The following is a 23,192-nucleotide window of genomic DNA, read 5'->3' as shown; positions in this document are numbered from 1 at the left end:
TAATATAGTGGTACAGGTTTCAAGATATAAACTTTAAAATTGTTTGTTTTATAAGCAGTTCTAAATATAAATATTTAATATTCGTCAAAATAATCATATAAAATCATGTTTTATAGTGTTTATGAAGTATAAGGTTAAATGAAATGTATGCAAGTTAATAATAATAAATTAGAATCATTTTCTTAATATAGTGGTCCAGGTTTCAAGAGATAAACTTGAGAATTGTGTGTTTTATAAGCAGTTCTAAATATAAATATTTAATATTCATCAAAATTATCATATAAAATCATGTTTTATAGTGTTTATGAAGTATCTGCTTAAATGAAATGTATGCAAGTTAATAATAAAAAATTAGAATCATTTTCTTAATATAGTGTTTTAGGTTTCAAGAGAATAACTTGAGAATTGTGTGTTTTATAAGCAGTTCTAATTATAAATATTTAAAATTCATCAAAATTATCATATAAAATCATGTTTTATAGTGTTTATGAAGTATAAGGTTAAATGAAATGTATGCAAGTTAATAATAATAAATTAGAATCATTTTCTTAATACAGTGGTTCAGGTTTCAAGAGATTAACTTGAGAATTGTGAGTTTAATAAACAATTCAATACATAAATAATTAATATTCATCAAAATTATCATATAAAATCATGTTTTATAGTGTTTATGAAGTATAAGGTTAAATGAAATGTATGCAAGTTAATAATAATAAATAAGAATCATTTTCTTAATACAGTGGTCCAGGTTTCAAGAGATTAACTTGAGAATTGTGTGTTTTATAAGCAGTTCTAAATATAAATATTTAATATTCGTCAAAATAATCATATAAAATCAAGTTTTATAGTGTTAATGAAGTATCTGCTTAAATGAAATGTATGCAAGTTAATAATAAAAAAATTAGAATCATTTTCTTAATACAGTGGTCCAGGTTTCAAGAGATTAACTTGAGAATTGTGTATTTTGTAAACAGTTTTAAAACATAAATATTTAATATTAGTCAAAATTATCGTATAAAATCGTGTTTTATTTTGTTTATGAATTATCTGCTTAAATGAAATGTATGCTAGTTGATAATGGTAAATTAAAATAATTTAATTAATATTATGGACAGGGAAGCATTTGAGTAACTTTTAGATACATTGCTATTAATTTTCTATCAACTACAGCCAATAACCGTTACACGTACATTGCATTAATTCTTTATAATCAGTATCTTTTAGTTCATTTTCAACATTGGATGTTCATACTTTTCCAAAGTTGTATGCATATGAATAAATGTCTCAGCATTCCTTGAGTCATCTGCTGTATTGCCATCTAAAAAAATTTAATCAGTTAAATATATATAATAATTGGAGAATGACTCGATAACTTAGTGCTTCATAAGCAGTTTAAAACATGAATTTTTGATATTCGTCAAAATAATCATATAAAATCATGTTTTTTAGTGTTTATGAAGTATCAAGTTAAATGAATTGAATGAAAGTTAATTATAGTAAATAAGAATCATTTACTTAATCCTATTGTCAGGATTTCATGACATTAACATTTTGTTACATTACTATTAATTTTCTATCAATTATATTCAATTATAAGCTCTAAACGTACGTTGAATAAAACAATTATTATTATCAGTATCTTCTAGTCCATTGTCATCGTAGGATGTTTATATTTTCCAAACTGATAGAATCGCGAATTCATGTCTCACCATGGCTTTCATTGTCTGCTGTATTGCAATCTGAAAATATTGTAGTCAGTTAAATATGCGTATAATTGTAGTAAATAAAGTCACTACTACACACCATAATTAGAACGAAAATGTTTATATGATAACTAGTACTTGGAAAATACTGAATAAGTCAGTAACGGAAACAATCAAACAATAATTATCTGAACAACTTTATTCTTAATACAAAATATTTAAAAACAATTTTCAGTTAAAACTTAAATGCAAATACGATTGTAAAACAGCAAGGTGATATGAAATATAATCATATAACAGATGATAAGAAATAATAATTATGATAAGCCATAAAAGATAGTACAAATCTACCAAATCATTTTGTTGAATTTGAATGTAAAATAAATGTAACTAAATAATACACTCGAACAATAACTTAAATTTTCTTCTATTCAATATGAAAAATAATATGAATTGTTTAATTCGTCGAAATTAACATATAAAATAATTTGTTAAAGTTCTTTTGAAGTAAAAATATCTAGTTAAACAAAACATATGATAGTTATAAATGATAAAATGGAATAATTTTCATTGTATAGCAGTCAAGGTTTCAAAAAACGTACTTGAGAATATAATATTTTTTAAGCTGTTAAATGTATGAATTTGTTATATTCAACAAAATTATCATATAAATGTAATACAAATAAAATGATTTGTATACCTAAGACAAATTTTAAGAATGAAAATTAAAAGTTCTCAGGTGTTTAATAATCATTTATTCACTTTGTTAACAAATCTCTATTGTATCACTACAATTAATATTCTATAAATTATATTCAATAACCATTAAATGTAAATTGCATAAATTCAATATAAACAGTATTTGTTAGTTCATTTTCAAAATTGGATGTTCATACTTTCTCAAAGTTGTATGAATAGAAATTAATGTTTCAGCATCCCTTGAGTGACCTGCTGTATTTCCATCTAAAAAAATTTATTCAGTTAAATATATATAATGATTGGAGAATGACTCGAGAACTCAGTGCTTTATAAGCAGTTAAAAACATGAATAATTACTATTCGTCAAAATTATCATATAAAATCATGTTTTATAGTGTTTATGAAGTATAAGGTTAAATGAAATGTATGCAAGTTAATAATAATAAATTAGAATCATTTTCTTAATATAGTGGTCCAGGTTTCAAGAGATAAACTTGAGAATTGTGTGTTTTATAAGCAGTTCTAAATATAAATATTTAATATTCATCAAAATTATCAAATAAAATCATGTTTTATAGTGTTTATGAAGTATAAGGTTAAATGAAATGTATGCAAGTTAATAATAATAAATTAGAATCATTTTCTTAATACAGTGGTTCAGGTTTCAAGAGATTAACTTGAGAATTGTGAGTTTAATAAACAATTCAATACATAAATAATTAATATTCGTCAAAATTAACATATAAAATCATATTTATAGTGTTTATGAAGTATAAGGTTATATGAAATGTATGCAAGTTAATAATAATAAATTAGAATCATTTTCTTAATATAGTGGTACAGGTTTCAAGATATAAACTTTAAAATTGTTTGTTTTATAAGCAGTTCTAAATATAAATATTTAATATTCGTCAAAATAATCATATAAAATCATGTTTTATAGTGTTTATGAAGTATAAGGTTAAATGAAATGTATGCAAGTTAATAATAATAAATTAGAATCATTTTCTTAATACAATGGTCCAGGTTTCAAGAGATTAACTTGAGAATTGTGAGTTTAATAAACAATTCAATACATAAATAATTAATATTCATCAAAATTATCATATAAAATCATGTTTTATAGTGTTTATGAAGTATAAGGTTAAATGAAATGTATGCAAGTTAATAATAATAAATTAGAATCATTTTCTTAATATAGTGGTCCAGGTTTCAAGAGATAAACTTGAGAATTGTGTGTTTTATAAGCAGTTCTAAATATAAATATTTAATATTCATCAAAATTATCATATAAAATCATGTTTTATAGTGTTTATGAAGTATCTGCTTAAATGAAATGTATGCAAGTTAATAATAAAAAATTAGAATCATTTTCTTAATATAGTGGTTTAGGTTTCAAGAGAATAACTTGAGAATTGTGTGTTTTATAAGCAGTTCTAATTATAAATATTTAAAATTCATCAAAATTATCATATAAAATCATGTTTTATAGTGTTTATGAAGTATAAGGTTAAATGAAATGTATGCAAGTTAATAATAATAAATAAGAATCATTTTCTTAATATAGTGGTCCAGGTTTCAAGAGATAAACTTGAGAATTGTGTGTTTTATAAGCAGTTCTAAATATAAATATTTAATATTCATCAAAATTATCATATAAAATCATGTTTTATAGTGTTTATGAAGTATCTGCTTAAATGAAATGTATGCAAGTTAATAATAAAAAATTAGAATCATTTTCTTAATATAGTGGTTTAGGTTTCAAGAGAATAACTTGAGAATTGTGTGTTTTATAAGCAGTTCTAATTATAAATATTTAAAATTCATCAAAATTATCATATAAAATCATGTTTTATAGTGTTTATGAAGTATAAGGTTAAATGAAATGTATGCAAGTTAATAATGATAAATAAGAATCATTTTCTTAATACAGTGGTCCAGGTTTCAAGAGATTAACTTGAGAATTGTGTGTTTTATAAGCAGTTCTAAATATAAATATTTAATATTCGTCAAAATAATCATATAAAATCAAGTTTTATAGTGTTTATGAAGTATCTGCTTAAATGAAATGTATGCAAGTTAATAATAAAAAATTAGAATCATTTTCTTAATATTGTGGTACAGGTTTCAAGATATTAACTTGAGAATTGTGGTTTTTATAAGCAGTTAAAAACATAAATATTTAATATTCTTCAAAATAATCATATAAAATCATGTTTTATAGTGTTTATGAAGTATCTGCTTAAATGAAATGCATGCAAGTTAATAATAAAAAATTAGAATCATTTTCTTAATATAGTGGTCCAGGTTTCAAGAGATTAACTTGAGAATTGTGTATTTTGTAAACAGTTTTAAAACATAAATATTTAATATTAGTCAAAATTATCGTATAAAATCGTGTTTTATTTTGTTTATGAATTATCTGCTTAAATGAAATGTATGCTAGTTGATAATGGTAAATTAAAATAATTTAATTAATATTATGGACAGGGAAGCATTTGAGTAACTTTTAGATACATTGCTATTAATTTTCTATCAACTACAGCCAATAACCGTTACACGTACATTGCATTAATTCTTTATAATCAGTATCTTTTAGTTCATTTTCAACATTGGATGTTCATACTTTTCCAAAGTTGTATGCATATGAATAAATGTCTCAGCATTCCTTGAGTCATCTGCTGTATTGCCATCTAAAAAAATTTAATCAGTTAAATATATATAATAATTGGAGAATGACTCGATAACTTAGTGCTTCATAAGCAGTTTAAAACATGAATTTTTGATATTCGTCAAAATAATCATATAAAATCATGTTTTTTAGTGTTTATGAAGTATCAAGTTAAATGAATTGAATGAAAGTTAATTATAGTAAATAAGAATCATTTACTTAATCCTATTGTCAGGATTTCATGACATTAACATTTTGTTACATTACTATTAATTTTCTATCAATTATATTCAATTATAAGCTCTAAACGTACGTTGAATAAAACAATTATTATTATCAGTATCTTCTAGTCCATTGTCATCGTAGGATGTTTATATTTTCCAAACTGATAGAATCGCGAATTCATGTCTCACCATGGCTTTCATTGTCTGCTGTATTGCAATCTGAAAATATTGTAGTCAGTTAAATATGCGTATAATTGTAGTAAATAAAGTCACTACTACACACCATAATTAGAACGAAAATGTTTATATGATAACTAGTACTTGGAAAATACTGAATAAGTCAGTAACGGAAACAATCAAACAATAATTATCTGAACAACTTTATTCTTAATACAAAATATTTAAAAACAATTTTCAGTTAAAACTTAAATGCAAATACGATTGTAAAACAGCAAGGTGATATGAAATATAATCATATAACAGATGATAAGAAATAATAATTATGATAAGCCATAAAAGATAGTACAAATCTACCAAATCATTTTGTTGAATTTGAATGTAAAATAAATGTAACTAAATAATACACTCGAACAATAACTTAAATTTTCTTCTATTCAATATGAAAAATAATATGAATTGTTTAATTCGTCGAAATTAACATATAAAATAATTTGTTAAAGTTCTTTTGAAGTAAAAATATCTAGTTAAACAAAACATATGATAGTTATAAATGATAAAATGGAATAATTTTCATTGTATAGCAGTCAAGGTTTCAAAAAACGTACTTGAGAATATAATATTTTTTAAGCTGTTAAATGTATGAATTTGTTATATTCAACAAAATTATCATATAAATGTAATACAAATAAAATGATTTGTATACCTAAGACAAATTTTAAGAATGAAAATTAAAAGTTCTCAGGTGTTTAATAATCATTTATTCACTTTGTTAACAAATCTCTATTGTATCACTACAATTAATATTCTATAAATTATATTCAATAACCATTAAATGTAAATTGCATAAATTCAATATAAACAGTATTTGTTAGTTCATTTTCAAAATTGGATGTTCATACTTTCTCAAAGTTGTATGAATAGAAATTAATGTTTCAGCATCCCTTGAGTGACCTGCTGTATTTCCATCTAAAAAAATTTATTCAGTTAAATATATATAATGATTGGAGAATGACTCGAGAACTCAGTGCTTTATAAGCAGTTAAAAACATGAATAATTACTATTCGTCAAAATTATCATATAAAATCATGTTTTATAGTGTTTATGAAGTATAAGGTTAAATGAAATGTATGCAAGTTAATAATAATAAATTAGAATCATTTTCTTAATATAGTGGTCCAGGTTTCAAGAGATAAACTTGAGAATTGTGTGTTTTATAAGCAGTTCTAAATATAAATATTTAATATTCATCAAAATTATCAAATAAAATCATGTTTTATAGTGTTTATGAAGTATAAGGTTAAATGAAATGTATGCAAGTTAATAATAATAAATTAGAATCATTTTCTTAATACAGTGGTTCAGGTTTCAAGAGATTAACTTGAGAATTGTGTATTTTGTAAACAGTTTTAAAACATAAATATTTAATATTAGTCAAAATTATCGTATAAAATCGTGTTTTATTTTGTTTATGAATTATCTGCTTAAATGAAATGTATGCTAGTTGATAATGGTAAATTAAAATAATTTAATTAATATTATGGACAGGGAAGCATTTGAGTAACTTTTAGATACATTGCTATTAATTTTCTATCAACTACAGCCAATAACCGTTACACGTACATTGCATTAATTCTTTATAATCAGTATCTTTTAGTTCATTTTCAACATTGGATGTTCATACTTTTCCAAAGTTGTATGCATATGAATAAATGTCTCAGCATTCCTTGAGTCATCTGCTGTATTGCCATCTAAAAAAATTTAATCAGTTAAATATATATAATAATTGGAGAATGACTCGATAACTTAGTGCTTCATAAGCAGTTTAAAACATGAATTTTTGATATTCGTCAAAATAATCATAATATAAAATCATGTTTTTTAGTGTTTATGAAGTATCAAGTTAAATGAATTGAATGAAAGTTAATTATAGTAAATAAGAATCATTTACTTAATCCTATTGTCAGGATTTCATGACATTAACATTTTGTTACATTACTATTAATTTTCTATCAATTATATTCAATTATAAGCTCTAAACGTACGTTGAATAAAACAATTATTATTATCAGTATCTTCTAGTCCATTGTCATCGTAGGATGTTTATATTTTCCAAACTGATAGAATCGCGAATTCATGTCTCACCATGGCTTTCATTGTCTGCTGTATTGCAATCTGAAAATATTGTAGTCAGTTAAATATGCGTATAATTGTAGTAAATAAAGTCACTACTACACACCATAATTAGAACGAAAATGTTTATATGATAACTAGTACTTGGAAAATACTGAATAAGTCAGTAACGGAAACAATCAAACAATAATTATCTGAACAACTTTATTCTTAATACAAAATATTTAAAAACAATTTTCAGTTAAAACTTAAATGCAAATACGATTGTAAAACAGCAAGGTGATATGAAATATAATCATATAACAGATGATAAGAAATAATAATTATGATAAGCCATAAAAGATAGTACAAATCTACCAAATCATTTTGTTGAATTTGAATGTAAAATAAATGTAACTAAATAATACACTCGAACAATAACTTAAATTTTCTTCTATTCAATATGAAAAATAATATGAATTGTTTAATTCGTCGAAATTAACATATAAAATAATTTGTTAAAGTTCTTTTGAAGTAAAAATATCTAGTTAAACAAAACATATGATAGTTATAAATGATAAAATGGAATAATTTTCATTGTATAGCAGTCAAGGTTTCAAAAAACGTACTTGAGAATATAATATTTTTTAAGCTGTTAAATGTATGAATTTGTTATATTCAACAAAATTATCATATAAATGTAATACAAATAAAATGATTTGTATACCTAAGACAAATTTTAAGAATGAAAATTAAAAGTTCTCAGGTGTTTAATAATCATTTATTCACTTTGTTAACAAATCTCTATTGTATCACTACAATTAATATTCTATAAATTATATTCAATAACCATTAAATGTAAATTGCATAAATTCAATATAAACAGTATTTGTTAGTTCATTTTCAAAATTGGATGTTCATACTTTCTCAAAGTTGTATGAATAGAAATTAATGTTTCAGCATCCCTTGAGTGACCTGCTGTATTTCCATCTAAAAAAATTTATTCAGTTAAATATATATAATGATTGGAGAATGACTCGAGAACTCAGTGCTTTATAAGCAGTTAAAAACATGAATAATTACTATTCGTCAAAATTATCATATAAAATCATGTTTTATAGTGTTTATGAAGTATAAGGTTAAATGAAATGTATGCAAGTTAATAATAATAAATTAGAATCATTTTCTTAATATAGTGGTCCAGGTTTCAAGAGATAAACTTGAGAATTGTGTGTTTTATAAGCAGTTCTAAATATAAATATTTAATATTCATCAAAATTATCAAATAAAATCATGTTTTATAGTGTTTATGAAGTATAAGGTTAAATGAAATGTATGCAAGTTAATAATAATAAATTAGAATCATTTTCTTAATACAGTGGTTCAGGTTTCAAGAGATTAACTTGAGAATTGTGTATTTTGTAAACAGTTTTAAAACATAAATATTTAATATTAGTCAAAATTATCGTATAAAATCGTGTTTTATTTTGTTTATGAATTATCTGCTTAAATGAAATGTATGCTAGTTGATAATGGTAAATTAAAATAATTTAATTAATATTATGGACAGGGAAGCATTTGAGTAACTTTTAGATACATTGCTATTAATTTTCTATCAACTACAGCCAATAACCGTTACACGTACATTGCATTAATTCTTTATAATCAGTATCTTTTAGTTCATTTTCAACATTGGATGTTCATACTTTTCCAAAGTTGTATGCATATGAATAAATGTCTCAGCATTCCTTGAGTCATCTGCTGTATTGCCATCTAAAAAAATTTAATCAGTTAAATATATATAATAATTGGAGAATGACTCGATAACTTAGTGCTTCATAAGCAGTTTAAAACATGAATTTTTGATATTCGTCAAAATAATCATATAAAATCATGTTTTTTAGTGTTTATGAAGTATCAAGTTAAATGAATTGAATGAAAGTTAATTATAGTAAATAAGAATCATTTACTTAATCCTATTGTCAGGATTTCATGACATTAACATTTTGTTACATTACTATTAATTTTCTATCAATTATATTCAATTATAAGCTCTAAACGTACGTTGAATAAAACAATTATTATTATCAGTATCTTCTAGTCCATTGTCATCGTAGGATGTTTATATTTTCCAAACTGATAGAATCGCGAATTCATGTCTCACCATGGCTTTCATTGTCTGCTGTATTGCAATCTGAAAATATTGTAGTCAGTTAAATATGCGTATAATTGTAGTAAATAAAGTCACTACTACACACCATAATTAGAACGAAAATGTTTATATGATAACTAGTACTTGGAAAATACTGAATAAGTCAGTAACGGAAACAATCAAACAATAATTATCTGAACAACTTTATTCTTAATACAAAATATTTAAAAACAATTTTCAGTTAAAACTTAAATGCAAATACGATTGTAAAACAGCAAGGTGATATGAAATATAATCATATAACAGATGATAAGAAATAATAATTATGATAAGCCATAAAAGATAGTACAAATCTACCAAATCATTTTGTTGAATTTGAATGTAAAATAAATGTAACTAAATAATACACTCGAACAATAACTTAAATTTTCTTCTATTCAATATGAAAAATAATATGAATTGTTTAATTCGTCGAAATTAACATATAAAATAATTTGTTAAAGTTCTTTTGAAGTAAAAATATCTAGTTAAACAAAACATATGATAGTTATAAATGATAAAATGGAATAATTTTCATTGTATAGCAGTCAAGGTTTCAAAAAACGTACTTGAGAATATAATATTTTTTAAGCTGTTAAATGTATGAATTTGTTATATTCAACAAAATTATCATATAAATGTAATACAAATAAAATGATTTGTATACCTAAGACAAATTTTAAGAATGAAAATTAAAAGTTCTCAGGTGTTTAATAATCATTTATTCACTTTGTTAACAAATCTCTATTGTATCACTACAATTAATATTCTATAAATTATATTCAATAACCATTAAATGTAAATTGCATAAATTCAATATAAACAGTATTTGTTAGTTCATTTTCAAAATTGGATGTTCATACTTTCTCAAAGTTGTATGAATAGAAATTAATGTTTCAGCATCCCTTGAGTGACCTGCTGTATTTCCATCTAAAAAAATTTATTCAGTTAAATATATATAATGATTGGAGAATGACTCGAGAACTCAGTGCTTTATAAGCAGTTAAAAACATGAATAATTACTATTCGTCAAAATTATCATATAAAATCATGTTTTATAGTGTTTATGAAGTATAAGGTTAAATGAAATGTATGCAAGTTAATAATAATAAATTAGAATCATTTTCTTAATATAGTGGTCCAGGTTTCAAGAGATAAACTTGAGAATTGTGTGTTTTATAAGCAGTTCTAAATATAAATATTTAATATTCATCAAAATTATCAAATAAAATCATGTTTTATAGTGTTTATGAAGTATAAGGTTAAATGAAATGTATGCAAGTTAATAATAATAAATTAGAATCATTTTCTTAATACAGTGGTTCAGGTTTCAAGAGATTAACTTGAGAATTGTGAGTTTAATAAACAATTCAATACATAAATAATTAATATTCGTCAAAATTAACATATAAAATCATATTTATAGTGTTTATGAAGTATAAGGTTATATGAAATGTATGCAAGTTAATAATAATAAATTAGAATCATTTTCTTAATATAGTGGTACAGGTTTCAAGATATAAACTTTAAAATTGTTTGTTTTATAAGCAGTTCTAAATATAAATATTTAATATTCGTCAAAATAATCATATAAAATCATGTTTTATAGTGTTTATGAAGTATAAGGTTAAATGAAATGTATGCAAGTTAATAATAATAAATTAGAATCATTTTCTTAATACAATGGTCCAGGTTTCAAGAGATTAACTTGAGAATTGTGAGTTTAATAAACAATTCAATACATAAATAATTAATATTCATCAAAATTATCATATAAAATCATGTTTTATAGTGTTTATGAAGTATAAGGTTAAATGAAATGTATGCAAGTTAATAATAATAAATTAGAATCATTTTCTTAATATAGTGGTCCAGGTTTCAAGAGATAAACTTGAGAATTGTGTGTTTTATAAGCAGTTCTAAATATAAATATTTAATATTCATCAAAATTATCATATAAAATCATGTTTTATAGTGTTTATGAAGTATCTGCTTAAATGAAATGTATGCAAGTTAATAATAAAAAATTAGAATCATTTTCTTAATATAGTGGTTTAGGTTTCAAGAGAATAACTTGAGAATTGTGTGTTTTATAAGCAGTTCTAATTATAAATATTTAAAATTCATCAAAATTATCATATAAAATCATGTTTTATAGTGTTTATGAAGTATAAGGTTAAATGAAATGTATGCAAGTTAATAATAATAAATAAGAATCATTTTCTTAATATAGTGGTCCAGGTTTCAAGAGATAAACTTGAGAATTGTGTGTTTTATAAGCAGTTCTAAATATAAATATTTAATATTCATCAAAATTATCATATAAAATCATGTTTTATAGTGTTTATGAAGTATCTGCTTAAATGAAATGTATGCAAGTTAATAATAAAAAATTAGAATCATTTTCTTAATATAGTGGTTTAGGTTTCAAGAGAATAACTTGAGAATTGTGTGTTTTATAAGCAGTTCTAATTATAAATATTTAAAATTCATCAAAATTATCATATAAAATCATGTTTTATAGTGTTTATGAAGTATAAGGTTAAATGAAATGTATGCAAGTTAATAATAATAAATAAGAATCATTTTCTTAATACAGTGGTCCAGGTTTCAAGAGATTAACTTGAGAATTGTGTGTTTTATAAGCAGTTCTAAATATAAATATTTAATATTCGTCAAAATAATCATATAAAATCAAGTTTTATAGTGTTTATGAAGTATCTGCTTAAATGAAATGTATGCAAGTTAATAATAAAAAATTAGAATCATTTTCTTAATATTGTGGTACAGGTTTCAAGATATTAACTTGAGAATTGTGGTTTTTATAAGCAGTTAAAAACATAAATATTTAATATTCTTCAAAATAATCATATAAAATCATGTTTTATAGTGTTTATGAAGTATCTGCTTAAATGAAATGCATGCAAGTTAATAATAAAAAATTAGAATCATTTTCTTAATATAGTGGTCCAGGTTTCAAGAGATTAACTTGAGAATTGTGTATTTTGTAAACAGTTTTAAAACATAAATATTTAATATTAGTCAAAATTATCGTATAAAATCGTGTTTTATTTTGTTTATGAATTATCTGCTTAAATGAAATGTATGCTAGTTGATAATGGTAAATTAAAATAATTTAATTAATATTATGGACAGGGAAGCATTTGAGTAACTTTTAGATACATTGCTATTAATTTTCTATCAACTACAGCCAATAACCGTTATACGTACATTACATTAATTCTTTATAATCAGTATCTTTTAGTTCATTTTCAACATTGGATGTTCATACTTTTCCAAAGTTGTATGCATATGAATAAATGTCTCAGCATTCCTTGAGTCATCTGCTGTATTGCCATCTAAAAAAATTTAATCAGTTAAATATATATAATAATTGGAGAATGACTCGATAACATAGTGCTTCATAAGCAGTTTAAAACATGAATTTTTTGATATTCGTCAAAATAATCATATAAAATCATGTTTTTTAGTGTTTATGAAGTATCAAGTTAAATGAATTGAATGAAAGTTAATTATAGTAAATAAGAATCATTTACTTAATCCTATTGTCAGGATTTCATGACATTAACATTTTGTTACATTACTATTAATTTTCTATCAATTATATTCAATTATAAGCTCTAAACGTACGTTGAATAAAACAATTATTATTATCAGTATCTTCTAGTCCATTGTCATCGTAGGATGTTTATATTTTCCAAACTGATAGAATCGCGAATTCATGTCTCACCATGGCTTTCATTGTCTGCTGTATTGCAATCTGAAAATATTGTAGTCAGTTAAATATGCGTATAATTGTAGTAAATAAAGTCACTACTACACACCATAATTAGAACGAAAATGTTTATATGATAACTAGTACTTGGAAAATACTGAATAAGTCAGTAACGGAAACAATCAAACAATAATTATCTGAACAACTTTATTCTTAATACAAAATATTTAAAAACAATTTTCAGTTAAAACTTAAATGCAAATACGATTGTAAAACAGCAAGGTGATATGAAATATAATCATATAACAGATGATAAGAAATAATAATTATGATAAGCCATAAATGATAGTACAAATCTACCAAATCATTTTGTTGAATTTGAATGTAAAATAAATGTAACAAAATAATACACTCGAACAATAACTTAAATTTTCTTCTATTCAATATGAAAAATAATATGAATTGTTTAATTCGTCGAAATTAACATATAAAATAATTTGTTAAAGTTCTTTTGAAGTAAAAATATCTAGTTAAACAAAACATATGATAGTTATAAATGATAAAATGGAATAATTTTCATTGTATAGCAGTCAAGGTTTCAAAAAACGTACTTGAGAATATAATATTTTTTAAGCTGTTAAATGTATGAATTTGTTATATTCAACAAAATTATCATATAAATGTAATACAAATAAAATGATTTGTATACCTAAGACAAATTTTAAGAATGAAAATTAAAAGTTCTCAGGTGTTTAATAATCATTTATTCACTTTGTTAACAAATCTCTATTGTATCACTACAATTAATATTCTATAAATTATATTCAATAACCATTAAATGTAAATTGCATAAATTCATTATAAACAGTATTTGTTAGTTCATTTTCAAAATTGGATGTTCATACTTTCACAAAGTTGTATGAATAGAAATTAATGTTTCAGCATCCCTTGAGTGACCTGCTGTATTTCCATCTAAAAAAATTTATTCAGTTAAATATATATAATGATTGGAGAATGACTCGAGAACTCAGTGCTTTATAAGCAGTTAAAAACATGAATAATTACTATTCGTCAAAATTATCATATAAAATCATGTTTTATAGTGTTTATGAAGTATAAGGTTAAATGAAATGTATGCAAGTTAATAATAATAAATTAGAATCATTTTCTTAATACAGTGGTTCAGGTTTCAAGAGATTAACTTGAGAATTGTGAGTTTAATAAACAATTCAATACATAAATAATTAATATTCGTCAAAATTAACATATAAAATCATGTTTTATAGTGTTTATGAAGTATAAGGTTATATGAAATGTATGCAAGTTAATAATAATAAATTAGAATCATTTTCTTAATATAGTGGTACAGGTTTCAAGATATAAACTTGAGAATTGTGTGTTTTATAAGCAGTTCTAAATATAAATATTTAATATTCGTCAAAATAATCATATAAAATCAAGTTTTATAGTGTTTATGAAGTATCTGCTTAAATGAAATGTATGCAAGTTAATAATAAAAAATTAGAATCATTTTCTTAATACAGTGGTCCAGGTTTCAAGAGATTAACTTGAGAATTGTGAGTTTAATAAACAATTCAATACATAAATAATTAATATTCATCAAAATTATCATATAAAATCATGTTTTATATTGTTTATGAAGTATAAGGTTAAATGAAATGTATGCAAGTTAATAATAATAAATAAGAATCATTTTCTTAATATAGTGGTCCAGGTTTCAAGAGATAAACTTGAGAATTGTGTGTTTTATAAGCAGTTCTAAATATAAATATTTAATATTCATCAAAATTATCAAATAAAATCATGTTTTATAGTGTTTATGAAGTATAAGGTTAAATGAAATGTATGCAAGTTAATAATAATAAATTAGAATCATTTTCTTAATACAGTGGTTCAGGTTTCAAGAGATTAACTTGAGAATTGTGAGTTTAATAAACAATTCAATACATAAATAATTAATATTCGTCAAAATTAACATATAAAATCATATTTATAGTGTTTATGAAGTATAAGGTTATATGAAATGTATGCAAGTTAATAATAATAAATTAGAATCATTTTCTTAATATAGTGGTACAGGTTTCAAGATATAAACTTTAAAATTGTTTGTTTTATAAGCAGTTCTAAATATAAATATTTAATATTCGTCAAAATAATCATATAAAATCATGTTTTATAGTGTTTATGAAGTATAAGGTTAAATGAAATGTATGCAAGTTAATAATAATAAATTAGAATCATTTTCTTAATACAATGGTCCAGGTTTCAAGAGATTAACTTGAGAATTGTGAGTTTAATAAACAATTCAATACATAAATAATTAATATTCATCAAAATTATCATATAAAATCATGTTTTATAGTGTTTATGAAGTATAAGGTTAAATGAAATGTATGCAAGTTAATAATAATAAATTAGAATCATTTTCTTAATATAGTGGTCCAGGTTTCAAGAGATAAACTTGAGAATTGTGTGTTTTATAAGCAGTTCTAAATATAAATATTTAATATTCATCAAAATTATCATATAAAATCATGTTTTATAGTGTTTATGAAGTATCTGCTTAAATGAAATGTATGCAAGTTAATAATAAAAAATTAGAATCATTTTCTTAATATAGTGGTTTAGGTTTCAAGAGAATAACTTGAGAATTGTGTGTTTTATAAGCAGTTCTAATTATAAATATTTAAAATTCATCAAAATTATCATATAAAATCATGTTTTATAGTGTTTATGAAGTATAAGGTTAAATGAAATGTATGCAAGTTAATAATAATAAATAAGAATCATTTTCTTAATATAGTGGTCCAGGTTTCAAGAGATAAACTTGAGAATTGTGTGTTTTATAAGCAGTTCTAAATATAAATATTTAATATTCATCAAAATTATCATATAAAATCATGTTTTATAGTGTTTATGAAGTATCTGCTTAAATGAAATGTATGCAAGTTAATAATAAAAAATTAGAATCATTTTCTTAATATAGTGGTTTAGGTTTCAAGAGAATAACTTGAGAATTGTGTGTTTTATAAGCAGTTCTAATTATAAATATTTAAAATTCATCAAAATTATCATATAAAATCATGTTTTATAGTGTTTATGAAGTATAAGGTTAAATGAAATGTATGCAAGTTAATAATAATAAATAAGAATCATTTTCTTAATACAGTGGTCCAGGTTTCAAGAGATTAACTTGAGAATTGTGTGTTTTATAAGCAGTTCTAAATATAAATATTTAATATTCGTCAAAATAATCATATAAAATCAAGTTTTATAGTGTTTATGAAGTATCTGCTTAAATGAAATGTATGCAAGTTAATAATAAAAAATTAGAATCATTTTCTTAATATTGTGGTACAGGTTTCAAGATATTAACTTGAGAATTGTGGTTTTTATAAGCAGTTAAAAACATAAATATTTAATATTCTTCAAAATAATCATATAAAATCATGTTTTATAGTGTTTATGAAGTATCTGCTTAAATGAAATGCATGCAAGTTAATAATAAAAAATTAGAATCATTTTCTTAATATAGTGGTCCAGGTTTCAAGAGATTAACTTGAGAATTGTGTATTTTGTAAACAGTTTTAAAACATAAATATTTAATATTAGTCAAAATTATCGTATAAAATCGTGTTTTATTTTGTTTATGAATTATCTGCTTAAATGAAATGTATGCTAGTTGATAATGGTAAATTAAAATAATTTAATTAATATTATGGACAGGGAAGCATTTGAGTAACTTTTAGATACATTGCTATTAATTTTCTATCAACTACAGCCAATAACCGTTATACGTACATTACATTAATTCTTTATAATCAGTATCTTTTAGTTCATTTTCAACATTGGATGTTCATACTTTTCCAAAGTTGTATGCATATGAATAAATGTCTCAGCATTCCTTGAGTCATCTGCTGTATTGCCATCTAAAAAAATTTAATCAGTTAAATATATATAATAATTGGAGAATGACTCGATAACATAGTGCTTCATAAGCAGTTTAAAACATGAATTTTTGATATTCGTCAAAATAATCATATAAAATCATGTTTTTTAGTGTTTATGAAGTATCAAGTTAAATGAATTGAATGAAAGTTAATTATAGTAAATAAGAATCATTTACTTAATCCTATTGTCAGGATTTCATGACATTAACATTTTGTTACATTACTATTAATTTTCTATCAATTATATTCAATTATAAGCTCTAAACGTACGTTGAATAAAACAATTATTATTATCAGTATCTTCTAGTCCATTGTCATCGTAGGATGTTTATATTTTCCAAACTGATAGAATCGCGAATTCATGTCTCACCATGGCTTTCATTGTCTGCTGTATTGCAATCTGAAAATATTGTAGTCAGTTAAATATGCGTATAATTGTAGTAAATAAAGTCACTACTACACACCATAATTAGAACGAAAATGTTTATATGATAACTAGTACTTGGAAAATACTGAATAAGTCAGTAACGGAAACAATCAAACAATAATTATCTGAACAACTTTATTCTTAATACAAAATATTTAAAAACAATTTTCAGTTAAAACTTAAATGCAAATACGATTGTAAAACAGCAAGGTGATATGAAATATAATCATATAACAGATGATAAGAAATAATAATTATGATAAGCCATAAAAGATAGTACAAATCTACCAAATCATTTTGTTGAATTTGAATGTAAAATAAATGTAACTAAATAATACACTCGAACAATAACTTAAATTTTCTTCTATTCAATATGAAAAATAATATGAATTGTTTAATTCGTCGAAATTAACATATAAAATAATTTGTTAAAGTTCTTTTGAAGTAAAAATATCTAGTTAAACAAAACATATGATAGTTATAAATGATAAAATGGAATAATTTTCATTGTATAGCAGTCAAGGTTTCAAAAAACGTACTTGAGAATATAATATTTTTTAAGCTGTTAAATGTATGAATTTGTTATATTCAACAAAATTATCATATAAATGTAATACAAATAAAATGATTTGTATACCTAAGACAAATTTTAAGAATGAAAATTAAAAGTTCTCAGGTGTTTAATAATCATTTATTCACTTTGTTAACAAATCTCTATTGTATCACTACAATTAATATTCTATAAATTATATTCAATAACCATTAAATGTAAATTGCATAAATTCATTATAAACAGTATTTGTTAGTTCATTTTCAAAATTGGATGTTCATACTTTCACAAAGTTGTATGAATAGAAATTAATGTTTCAGCATCCCTTGAGTGACCTGCTGTATTTCCATCTAAAAAAATTTATTCAGTTAAATATATATAATGATTGGAGAATGACTCGAGAACTCAGTGCTTTATAAGCAGTTAAAAACATGAATAATTACTATTCGTCAAAATTATCATATAAAATCATGTTTTATAGTGTTTATGAAGTATAAGGTTAAATGAAATGTATGCAAGTTAATAATAATAAATTAGAATCATTTTCTTAATACAGTGGTTCAGGTTTCAAGAGATTAACTTGAGAATTGTGAGTTTAATAAACAATTCAATACATAAATAATTAATATTCGTCAAAATTAACATATAAAATCATGTTTTATAGTGTTTATGAAGTATAAGGTTATATGAAATGTATGCAAGTTAATAATAATAAATTAGAATCATTTTCTTAATATAGTGGTACAGGTTTCAAGATATAAACTTGAGAATTGTGTGTTTTATAAGCAGTTCTAAATATAAATATTTAATATTCGTCAAAATAATCATATAAAATCAAGTTTTATAGTGTTTATGAAGTATCTGCTTAAATGAAATGTATGCAAGTTAATAATAAAAAATTAGAATCATTTTCTTAATACAGTGGTCCAGGTTTCAAGAGATTAACTTGAGAATTGTGAGTTTAATAAACAATTCAATACATAAATAATTAATATTCATCAAAATTATCATATAAAATCATGTTTTATATTGTTTATGAAGTATAAGGTTAAATGAAATGTATGCAAGTTAATAATAATAAATAAGAATCATTTTCTTAATATAGTGGTCCAGGTTTCAAGAGATAAACTTGAGAATTGTGTGTTTTATAAGCAGTTCTAAATATAAATATTTAATATTCATCAAAATTATCATATAAAATCATGTTTTATAGTGTTTATGAAGTATCTGCTTAAATGAAATGTATGCAAGTTAATAATAAAAAATTAGAATCATTTTCTTAATATAGTGGTTTAGGTTTCAAGAGAATAACTTGAGAATTGTGTGTTTTATAAGCAGTTCTAATTATAAATATTTAAAATTCATCAAAATTATCATATAAAATCATGTTTTATAGTGTTTATGAAGTATAAGGTTAAATGAAATGTATGCAAGTTAATAATAATAAATAAGAATCATTTTCTTAATACAGTGGTCCAGGTTTCAAGAGATTAACTTGAGAATTGTGTGTTTTATAAGCAGTTCTAAATATAAATATTTAATATTCGTCAAAATAATCATATAAAATCAAGTTTTATAGTGTTTATGAAGTATCTGCTTAAATGAAATGTATGCAAGTTAATAATAAAAAATTAGAATCATTTTCTTAATATTGTGGTACAGGTTTCAAGATATTAACTTGAGAATTGTGGGTTTTATAAGCAGTTAAAAACATAAATATTTAATATTCTTCAAAATAATCATATAAAATCATGTTTTATAGTGTTTATGAAGTATCTGCTTAAATGAAATGCATGCAAGTTAATAATAAAAAATTAGAATCATTTTCTTAATATAGTGGTCCAGGTTTCAAGAGATTAACTTGAGAATTGTGTATTTTGTAAACAGTTTTAAAACATAAATATTTAATATTAGTCAAAATTATCGTATAAAATCGTGTTTTATTTTGTTTATGAATTATCTGCTTAAATGAAATGTATGCTAGTTGATAATGGTAAATTAAAATAATTTAATTAATATTATGGACAGGGAAGCATTTGAGTAACTTTTAGATACATTGCTATTAATTTTCTATCAACTACAGCCAATAACCGTTACACGTACATTGCATTAATTCTTTATAATCAGTATCTTTTAGTTCATTTTCAACATTGGATGTTCATACTTTTCCAAAGTTGTATGCATATGAATAAATGTCTCAGCATTCCTTGAGTCATCTGCTGTATTGCCATCTAAAAAAATTTAATCAGTTAAATATATATAATAATTGGAGAATGACTCGATAACTTAGTGCTTCATAAGCAGTTTAAAACATGAATTTTTGATATTCGTCAAAATAATCATATAAAATCATGTTTTTTAGTGTTTATGAAGTATCAAGTTAAATGAATTGAATGAAAGTTAATTATAGTAAATAAGAATCATTTACTTAATCCTATTGTCAGGATTTCATGACATTAACATTTTGTTACATTACTATTAATTTTCTATCAATTATATTCAATTATAAGCTCTAAACGTACGTTGAATAAAACAATTATTATTATCAGTATCTTCTAGTCCATTGTCATCGTAGGATGTTTATATTTTCCAAACTGATAGAATCGCGAATTCATGTCTCACCATGGCTTTCATTGTCTGCTGTATTGCAATCTGAAAATATTGTAGTCAGTTAAATATGCGTATAATTGTAGTAAATAAAGTCACTACTACACACCATAATTAGAACGAAAATGTTTATATGATAACTAGTACTTGGAAAATACTGAATAAGTCAGTAACGGAAACAATCAAACAATAATTATCTGAACAACTTTATTCTTAATACAAAATATTTAAAAACAATTTTCAGTTAAAACTTAAATGCAAATACGATTGTAAAACAGCAAGGTGATATGAAATATAATCATATAACAGATGATAAGAAATAATAATTATGATAAGCCATAAAAGATAGTACAAATCTACCAAATCATTTTGTTGAATTTGAATGTAAAATAAATGTAACAAAATAATACACTCGAACAATAACTTAAATTTTCTTCTATTCAATATGAAAAATAATATGAATTGTTTAATTCGTCGAAATTAACATATAAAATAATTTGTTAAAGTTCTTTTGAAGTAAAAATATCTAGTTAAACAAAACATATGATAGTTATAAATGATAAAATGGAATAATTTTCATTGTATAGCAGTCAAGGTTTCAAAAAACGTACTTGAGAATATAATATTTTTTAAGCTGTTAAATGTATGAATTTGTTATATTCAACAAAATTATCATATAAATGTAATACAAATAAAATGATTTGTATACCTAAGACAAATTTTAAGAATGAAAATTAAAAGTTCTCAGGTGTTTAATAATCATTTATTCACTTTGTTAACAAATCTCTATTGTATCACTACAATTAATATTCTATAAATTATATTCAATAACCATTAAATGTAAATTGCATAAATTCAATATAAACAGTATTTGTTAGTTCATTTTCAAAATTGGATGTTCATACTTTCTCAAAGTTGTATGAATAGAAATTAATGTTTCAGCATCCCTTGAGTGACCTGCTGTATTTCCATCTAAAAAAATTTATTCAGTTAAATATATATAATGATTGGAGAATGACTCGAGAACTCAGTGCTTTATAAGCAGTTAAAAACATGAATAATTACTATTCGTCAAAATTATCATATAAAATCATGTTTTATAGTGTTGATGAAGTATAAGGTTAAATGAAATGTATGCAAGTTAATAATAATAAATTAGAATCATTTTCTTAATACAGTGGTCCAGGTTTCAAGAGATTAACTTGAGAATTGTGAGTTTAATAAACAATTCAATACATAAATAATTAATATTCGTCAAAATTAACATATAAAATCATGTTTTATAGTGTTTATGAAGTATAAGGTTATATGAAATGTATGCAAGTTAATAATAATAAATTAGAATCATTTTCTTAATATAGTGGTACAGGTTTCAAGAGATAAACTTGAGAATTGTGTGTTTTATAAGCAGTTCTAAATATAAATATTTAATATTCATCAAAATTATCATATAAAATCATGTTTTATAGTGTTTATGAAGTATCTGCTTAAATGAAATGTATGCAAGTTAATAATAAAAAATTAGAATCATTTTCTTAATATAGTGGTCAAGGTTTCAAGAGATTAACTTGAGAATTGTGAGTTTAATAAAAAATTCAATACATAAATAATTAATATTCGTCAAAATTAACATATAAAATCATGTTTTATAGTGTTTATGAAGTATAAGGTTATATGAAATGTATGCAAGTTAATAATAATAAATTAGAATCATTTTCTTAATATAGTGGTACAGGTTTCAAGAGATAAACTTTAAAATTGTTTGTTTTATAAGCAGTTCTAAATATAAATATTTAATATTCGTCAAAATAATCATATAAAATCATGTTTTATAGTGTTTATGAAGTATAAGGTTAAATGAAATGTATGCAAGTTAATTATAATAAATTAGAATCATTTTCTTAATACAGTGGTCCAGGTTTCAAGAGATTAACTTGAGAATTGTGTGTTTTATAAGCAGTTCTAAATATAAATATTTAATATTCGTCAAAATAATCATATAAAATCAAGTTTTATAGTGTTTATGAAGTATCTGCTTAAATGAAATGTATGCAAGTTAATAATAAAAAATTAGAATAATTTTCTTAATATTGTGGTACAGGTTTCAATAGATAACTTGAAAA

The 23,192-nt window shown here is 22.7% G+C and overlaps 5 long non-coding RNA genes across 5 annotated transcripts; all 5 read right to left on the bottom strand.

The window, feature by feature from the left end:
- Positions 1–1,075: 1,075 nt before the first annotated feature.
- Positions 1,076–1,954, bottom strand: LOC132927050 (uncharacterized). Its single transcript, XR_009661604.1, has 2 exons — positions 1,610–1,954; positions 1,076–1,318 (listed from the first exon to the last, which is right to left on the bottom strand). It is a non-coding gene; the product is annotated as an uncharacterized LOC132927050 (long non-coding RNA).
- A 2,898-nt stretch (positions 1,955–4,852) lies between these two features.
- LOC132927047 (uncharacterized) lies at positions 4,853–5,731 on the bottom strand. Its single transcript, XR_009661603.1, has 2 exons — positions 5,387–5,731; positions 4,853–5,095 (listed from the first exon to the last, which is right to left on the bottom strand). It is a non-coding gene; the product is annotated as an uncharacterized LOC132927047 (long non-coding RNA).
- Positions 5,732–6,237: 506 nt separating this feature from the next.
- On the bottom strand, positions 6,238–7,865 carry LOC132926968 (uncharacterized). Its single transcript, XR_009661587.1, has 3 exons — positions 7,521–7,865; positions 7,099–7,226; positions 6,238–6,443 (listed from the first exon to the last, which is right to left on the bottom strand). It is a non-coding gene; the product is annotated as an uncharacterized LOC132926968 (long non-coding RNA).
- A 506-nt stretch (positions 7,866–8,371) lies between these two features.
- On the bottom strand, positions 8,372–18,100 carry LOC132926381 (uncharacterized). The gene is made up of 7 exons (XR_009661424.1): positions 17,756–18,100; positions 17,337–17,464; positions 13,430–13,559; positions 13,010–13,137; positions 9,652–9,781; positions 9,233–9,360; positions 8,372–8,577 (listed from the first exon to the last, which is right to left on the bottom strand). It is a non-coding gene; the product is annotated as an uncharacterized LOC132926381 (long non-coding RNA).
- A 2,350-nt stretch (positions 18,101–20,450) lies between these two features.
- On the bottom strand, positions 20,451–21,329 carry LOC132927045 (uncharacterized). The gene is made up of 2 exons (XR_009661602.1): positions 20,985–21,329; positions 20,451–20,693 (listed from the first exon to the last, which is right to left on the bottom strand). It is a non-coding gene; the product is annotated as an uncharacterized LOC132927045 (long non-coding RNA).
- Positions 21,330–23,192: the final 1,863 nt, after the last annotated feature.

The sequence above is a fragment of the Rhopalosiphum padi genome, chromosome 3 (genome assembly GCF_020882245.1).
Source record: "Rhopalosiphum padi isolate XX-2018 chromosome 3, ASM2088224v1, whole genome shotgun sequence".
Lineage (NCBI taxonomy): Eukaryota > Metazoa > Arthropoda > Insecta > Hemiptera > Aphididae > Rhopalosiphum > Rhopalosiphum padi.
This window is presented reverse-complemented; position numbering and strand designations above follow the sequence as displayed.